At 36.3% G+C, this 7,293-nt stretch overlaps 1 non-coding gene across 1 annotated transcript; it reads right to left on the bottom strand.

Moving 5' to 3' along the window:
• Positions 1 to 1,793: 1,793 nt before the first annotated feature.
• LOC128291975 (small nucleolar RNA R71) lies at positions 1,794 to 1,900 on the bottom strand. Its single transcript, XR_008281959.1, has one exon. It is a non-coding gene; the product is annotated as a small nucleolar RNA R71 (small nucleolar RNA).
• Between the last annotated feature and the right edge of the window lie 5,393 nt (positions 1,901 to 7,293).

Genomic DNA, 7,293 nt, shown 5'->3' with positions numbered 1-7,293 from the left:
AACCTTGACCACGGGCTGGAGTAATCGCACACGAGTGTGTCCCTGTCGAGCCCAAGTTTAGTCCTATTCAAAAAAGGCCAATTTTTAGAGCTCTTAGGCATTCAAAAGCCTATTTAAACACTTGAGGAGGCACTTAGGAAGGGGACGCAGACTAAGAAACAAGGAATTACTCAAGGAAAGCCGATTGATCCATCTCAAGAGCTAGACTCATCATCAAGACTAGAGATCTCCCTTCAGGCTCCTTCAGGAGTTTTGGGTTTTCTTATGTTTTGTTATCTTTATGATTTTGAGATGTTTTCCTTTATAAATATGAACTAAACCCCCTAAATACCTAAGGGGAATGAAATCTAAGACGGATCTTGTTATTATTATCTGAATTGTATGATAAATATTTGACTTGTTCTTAATTATGTGTTCTTAATTCTTGTTTTGATATTCCAGTATATTGATTCAAGTTAAGCTCTTATTCAGAGGAGGAATAGACCCTTTCTAAGAGTAAAATTGTCATAATTAAGCGGAGTTGATTGTGCGCCTAGAGATAGGGTGACATGATTTTGCTGGATTAGGGTGAAACCTAATAAGGGAATCCATAGATCGAGTTAATGCAATTCTAGGGTGTTAATTAGAAAGATATTTCAATTATTCAACCTAGGGTTAAACGTTATTAGTCTTGAGAGATATAATAATATAACTTAGGTATTTCTACGGATCAAGTCAAATGAATAAATCGTCTGATTCAAAGTCAAATAACAAGTGAAGGCTAAGTGGATTTTTCCTTAGATATTGTCTCAATCAATCAAATTTTCCCAAAAGTATTTTCCCAAGTTTTCTTTCTGAGCATTCTTAGTTAGTAATTAGTTTAGATAACCAAACCTCTTAATTTTTAGGCTAGATAATAAAAAGGAAGTAAATACTAGTACTCGTAGTTCCTTTGGTTCGACAATCCGGTCTTGTTGAACTATACTACTGTTCAATAGGAACACTTGCCTTAATCGTGATAATAAGTTAGTCTCAAGAACGATTCATTTATAAATCTTCAAAATCTGTTACAAATATCACACAATCAAGTTTTTGGCGCCGTTGCCGGGGAACTAGGATATTAGGAACACTCGATTTTTATTACTTTAGCCATTTTACTTTTATTGCAATTTTAATTTTTATTTTCTTTTCTAATTCTTCATTTATTTTCTTCTGATAGGTTTTTCTAGTTTATGACCAGAAGAAACCCTTCAGGACCATTACTTTTTGACGGTGAGATCGACAAACACAGTTCACAAAAATTGGAGAGAAATAAGGCAAAGCCTAAGATACACAGAGGACGAGCAAGAGGACGATACTTCAACCACAATCGAGGAGATGGCTGAAAACCAAGAAAATCCACTACCTCCTGCGATTGCTACTGATCCAGTAAATCAGAATCTTGTTCCACGCACTATGTATGATTATGCTAAACCTAATTTAACAGGAACTGAGTCAAGTATAGTTAGACCTGCTATTGTTGCAAATAATTTTGAACTGAAACCTAACACAATTCAAATGATACAACAGTTTGTTCAGTTTGATGGTTTGCAGGACGAGGATCCCAACGCTCACTTGGCAAATTTCCTAGAATTTTACGATACATTTAAAATTAATGGCGTTTCTGATGATGCCATTCGCATTCGGTTGTTTCCTTTTTCGTTAAGGAATAAAGCTAAAGAACAGTTGAACTCGTTACCACGAGGGTCAATCACTACTTGGGAACAAATACCAAAAAGTTTTTATTAAAATATTTTTCGCTGGCTAAAACAACCAAATTACGTAACGATATCTCTTCTTTTGTGTAGATGGATTTAGAAACGCTCTACGATGCATGGGAGAGATACAATGACCTTTTGAGAAGGTGCCCTCACCATGGGTTACCGCTTTGGCTACAGGTTCAAACGTTTCATAATGGCCTGAATCCTTCGACTCGGTAGATGATTGATGCAGCTGTTGGAAGAACTATCAATAATAAGACACCTGAGGCAGCTTACGAATTTATTGAGGAGATGTCAATGAATAACTACCAAATGCAAGTTATGAGAACAAACCCGACGAAAGCAGCCGATGTTTTCAACCTCGACGCAGTTACTATGCTATCTAACCAAGTAGAACACTTAAATAAAAAGATTGACAGTTTGTGTGGTTCTACTTAGGTACATCCAGTGATGAGGTGCGATTCGAATAGAGGAAGAGCATGCACAGAATATCAGCCTTTCAACCCTAGCGTCGAGGAGGAACAAGTCCAATAAATGGGTAACAATAACTCTAGACCCCAAAATAACCCATATATTAACACTTATAATGCAGGTTGGAGGAACCATCCCAATTTCTCATGGGGCGGTCAAGGAAATCAAAGGCCACAACATCTTCCGGGTTTTCAACAACCACTTACCAGCAAGAAAAGAAGCCAAACCTTGAGGAGATGCTAACCAAATTCATCTCTGTGTCAGAAACTCATTTTCAGAATACTGAGACAGCACTTAAAAATCAACAAGCATCAATCCAGGGGCTTGAAACTCAGATTAGACAACTCGCTAAGTTAATTTCTGAACGACCACAAGATAGCCTGCCAAGCAACACTGAATCTAACTCAAGGGAGAAACTCAATGCGATTGCCATTCAAGATGAGGAAAGGTTAGTTGCAAAACCAAGGCCAGAAATGATGGTAAGCAAAGGTAAGAATGAGGTAGGCCAAAATGAGCTAAAGCCGGTGAGTACAGAATATAAGCCTCGTGTACCATACCCTAATTCGATAAGGAAAGACTGATTAGATGAACAATTTGGTAAATTCCTTAAACTTTTAAAGAAACTACATATAAAATTACCGTTTATTGAAGTCCTTTCACAGATGCCAAACGCATTCAAATTCTTAAAGCAGCTTTTAACAAATAAACGAAAGTTGGATGAGGCACTGCATGTGGAATTGAATGCAGTTTGCTCAGCCATATTATAGAATAAGTTACCCAACAAATTGAAAGATCCAGGGATTTTTACGATTCCTTGTTTAATTGGTAGTTTAGATGTTCATCATGCATTGGCTAACTTAAGGGCAAGCATTAATGTTATGCCTTATAAAATGTTTAAACAGCTAGGTCTTGGGAAACCTAAACAAACTAGGATGAGCATTCAATTGGCTAATAAAACCATTAGATTTCCTAGTGGTATCATTGAAGATGTTCTTGTTAAGATCAATAAATTTATATACCCAGTAGACTTTGTAGTTCTAGACATGGAAGAGGATATTAACATACCTTTAATTTTAGGACGACCCTTTTTAGCGGCTGCTAGAACCATTATTGATGTTGGTACAGGTGAACTCACACTTCGTGTGGGAGACGAAACAATTACCCTTCAAGCTCGTAATTGGAGTAACACATCAAAAATTGAATGTGGTTGTATAAATCATTCTATTAGTACTGATCACGTGGTGAAACCCTCTATGCAGGAAACAGTTACGAAGAACGCATATGAGCCGTATTCAAACAACAACAAAGGACCTATTTATGGAGAACGAAGGCTATAAATTGAGGAGTTAGATGAATGGTAGACACAAAAACCGAGAACACTCTATAGGCTAAAACTGAGCCAGGACGAGCTCAATACCTCACCAAATCAACTTAAGGTTGGAGACAAAGTACAACTAGATGTAGCAAATCCTCGCATTACCACTTCTGAAACTAATGACTAAATTCTTCTTACGGTACTCAGTATTTTTCCATATGGTATAGTCGAGGTAAATCATCCCAAATTCGGCACATTTAAGGTAAATAATACTTATCTTAAACCTTATGTTGATAAAACTTATAGCAGGGATGAGGAGTGTAAACTCCTCGCTCCACCTTGACTATGCAAAAGTGAGGTAAGTAGATCTTAGACTATAAATAAGCACTTCTCGGAAGGCATCCCGAGCATTAACAGTGTTAATTTCTTTAAAATTTTAGTTTTTAACATCTAACATACTAACTAACTTATGGAACGCAGACTTTCTAAAGACCACATGGCCAAGCACACGGGCATGCATTAGGCAGTGTGAAAACAGGGCAAGATTTTTTCCCCAATACGGGATACGATAAGTTGCCACGGCCGTGTGACATGGCCATGGGCGAAACTGCCAAAACAACACGGGCGTGCGACACGCTCATGTCCTCCACCCATGGTCGACACTGTCAAAACAAACATGGGCGTGGACCTATGTACATGGGCGTGGGAGAAGCGAACGAAGTAAGAAAAGGCCGTGCGACATGGCCATGTCTGCCCACACGATCAAGCCACACGGGCGTGGGCTGAATGCCAGACGTGCCCAATTCAAAATTAGCGAAACATACGGGCAAAAATTAGGGCACAAGGGTGTGTCCCACGGTCGTATGCCCCAAAATCTATATAAACCTGTAATATCCCGAATTAGGGCCTAATCGGAATAGTGGTTTCGTGACCATAAATTCGAGATAGAAATAATTATTTTATAATTATTTTGAGGTTTATGATATGATTGCATGATTGTGTGAAAATTTCGTGATGAAATTCTATGCCTAAAGTGCTTAAATTGAAAGTAGGGACTAAATCGAATAAGTTGCAAAACTTGCATTCTAGAAGTTTTTAGTATGAAATTGTTTTGGAATATTAATGAGGAGGTCTTAAATAGAAATTTGACCAATTTTAAGTTCATGGACAAAATTAGGACATGGAAGGAATTTTTGGAAAGTTTAGTAGTAAGGGTATTTTGGTCATTTAGTTATTAAAATGAATTAAAAAAAAATTAAAAGCCAATTTTTGTCCATCTTCTTCATTAGGCCGAAATTTCAAGGGTTCTCCATAGCTAGGGTTTGTTTCAAGCTTCCAAGCTCCATAGTAAGTGATTCCAAGCCCCGTTTTTAATGATTTTTACGTTTTTGAGATCCCGGTAACTCGATAAAGCTTATGTTAGCAATAATTTAACCTAGGGTTTATATTTGGAAAAATACCCACAGGTGAAATTTGTGTATTTTGATGTTTTATGATAGAATATGAAGTTTTAAATTATGTTAGACAACTTGTACTACTCGATTTTAAGCAAAAACGAGTAAAAGGGCTTAATCGATAAAAATACCTAATAGTCACAAGTACATGTTAGAGTGAGAATTTGATGTTGCCATAGAAGAGAAAAGTGATCAGCATGTTGTAAAACATAAGAATAAGGAATAAAGTTTAATCCAGAGCCTAGGGGCAAAATGTAAATATGCAAAATTTAGCGGTAAAATTGTAATTTTGCCAAAATTTGAGTTAAGGATTAATTTGATAATGTGAGTATTAAATAAGCTAAATGTGCTATTTTAGATCAAGAAAGACGTGGAATCGACCTCAATCTAGGAAAAGAAAAGATTGTGGACTAAATTGCAAAATCTTTGTATTTTGGTACCAAGGTAAGTTCATGTGTAAATAATGTAGCATAATGGTTATTTTTAAGTTATTGATGTTAATTATATGTTATGCTGAATTTTATTATGAAATGTATGCTTTGTGGTTAATTTCAAATAATATGTAAATTATGTGAACTACTTGTTAAATATAATTGTTACCGAGTATTGATTTCGGCATTCTACGGAAGACGGCAAGGATAAGTGTTCGAGGAAAAAGCCCGTTTGAACCTTAGGAATAGATTAGGATACAAGTGACATGTCACTAGGATGGTTGAGCATCCGAACTCGTTGAGTTGAGTCCCAGTTCACTTATGGATGCGAATGTCCGAACTCGTTGAGTTGAGTCTGAGTTCGTGAGATGTAACTAGGCATCCGAACTTGTTGAGTTGAGTCCGAGTTCACTTATGGATGTGAACGCCCGAGCTTGTTGAGTTGAGTCCGAGTTCGCTTATGGGCGGGTTACATGATTGCTTGATTGAATATGTGGCACTTATGTGCAATTTATCCGTGTATCCGAATTATATTCCGATGTGTTCAACGGGTAAAGTTCTACTCAAATGGAGGAATATTCGAGATGTAAAGAGACGTATTGGTAAGTGATGTGAAATGGATATTTTGGACAGGTATGTATTTAACCCTCGGGTTGAGTATTGATACAACCACGATAAGGTAATAAGATGATGAAAAATGATTAAAAATGTGATATGTGTTTTAGTGATACATGCTAATGTTGATTGGTATGACTGTTTGTTAAGTTACTTATTATTTGCATATGAACTTACAAAGCATTTATGCTTACTCCCTCCTTCTTATTCATTGTAGTTTTGGACAAGCCAGCTCAGGAGTCGGGATAGGTCGAAGGCTCAGCCACACTATCCGGAAGACTTTTGGTAAATGGCTTGTAAATTTAAGTATGGCATGTATAGCAATATACCTATTTTGTGTAAATAATCTTATGGGATGGTTGTGGAATGGTTGAGGAAATGCTTGATAATGATAAATTATGAAAATGGTTAGTGTAGATTATGCTTGATGTTAAGGAAAACTATTAAGATATTTAGTGCATAAAAACTCATAAAAGGGATGAAATTTGCCATAAACAGAATACTGCAGCAACACTGACGCGAGTTTAAAAATTTACTAAAAATCATAGAAATTGAACTTGGTGATGGAAAACATATCAAATTGAAGCTTATTATGTCTAGTTTCACATGAAGTAAATGAAGCAGGTAAGGGAATTATATGTTACAAGATATTTGAATTTTAGTGAAACAGGGTCATAGCAGTTTCTGAATCCCCTGTTCCAAATTTATAAATTCACCATAAATTGTAAAGATATAATTAAGTAGTGTATTTTATATTCTCAGAATCCTTATTGAGTCTAGTTTCAGGAGAAATAAAACTCATAGTCATATGGATTTTTTAAAGAGAGAAATGTGGTTCGTAGTAAACAGAGGTCAGACAAGTCAAGTTCTGAAACAGGGGTAACTTTAACTAATAAACTGTACTAATTGGCCCAACAAAAAATTCTATAAAAAAATTAGTAGATAGCTATATGAGTTTAGATTCAGGAAAAATTTACGGATCTTAATTTTGAGTTTCGTAACTCGAGATATGATTTTTCTTGTGACTGTGACGCAAGTAGCTTAAAAGCTGTGAATGTAGAAACAAATAATCCAAAGTTCTAAAAATGTTAAACTAAGCTTAGTAACACCTCATACTCGACTCCGGCGACGGTCTCGGGCATAGGGGCGTTACATTTAGTGGTATCAAAGCAGGTTTAGTCAGTTCTCAGACTACGTGTTGTATGTACGGATTTTGCTATACATGCCATATGTATAAATTGTGATAGTGTGACGACTTCTGACCTTTT

Source organism: Gossypium arboreum, chromosome 4, assembly GCF_025698485.1.
Source record: "Gossypium arboreum isolate Shixiya-1 chromosome 4, ASM2569848v2, whole genome shotgun sequence".
NCBI classification, from domain to species: domain Eukaryota; kingdom Viridiplantae; phylum Streptophyta; class Magnoliopsida; order Malvales; family Malvaceae; genus Gossypium; species Gossypium arboreum.
The sequence above is the reverse complement of the archived record's forward strand: the minus strand, read 5'-3'. Positions and strand labels throughout refer to the sequence as shown.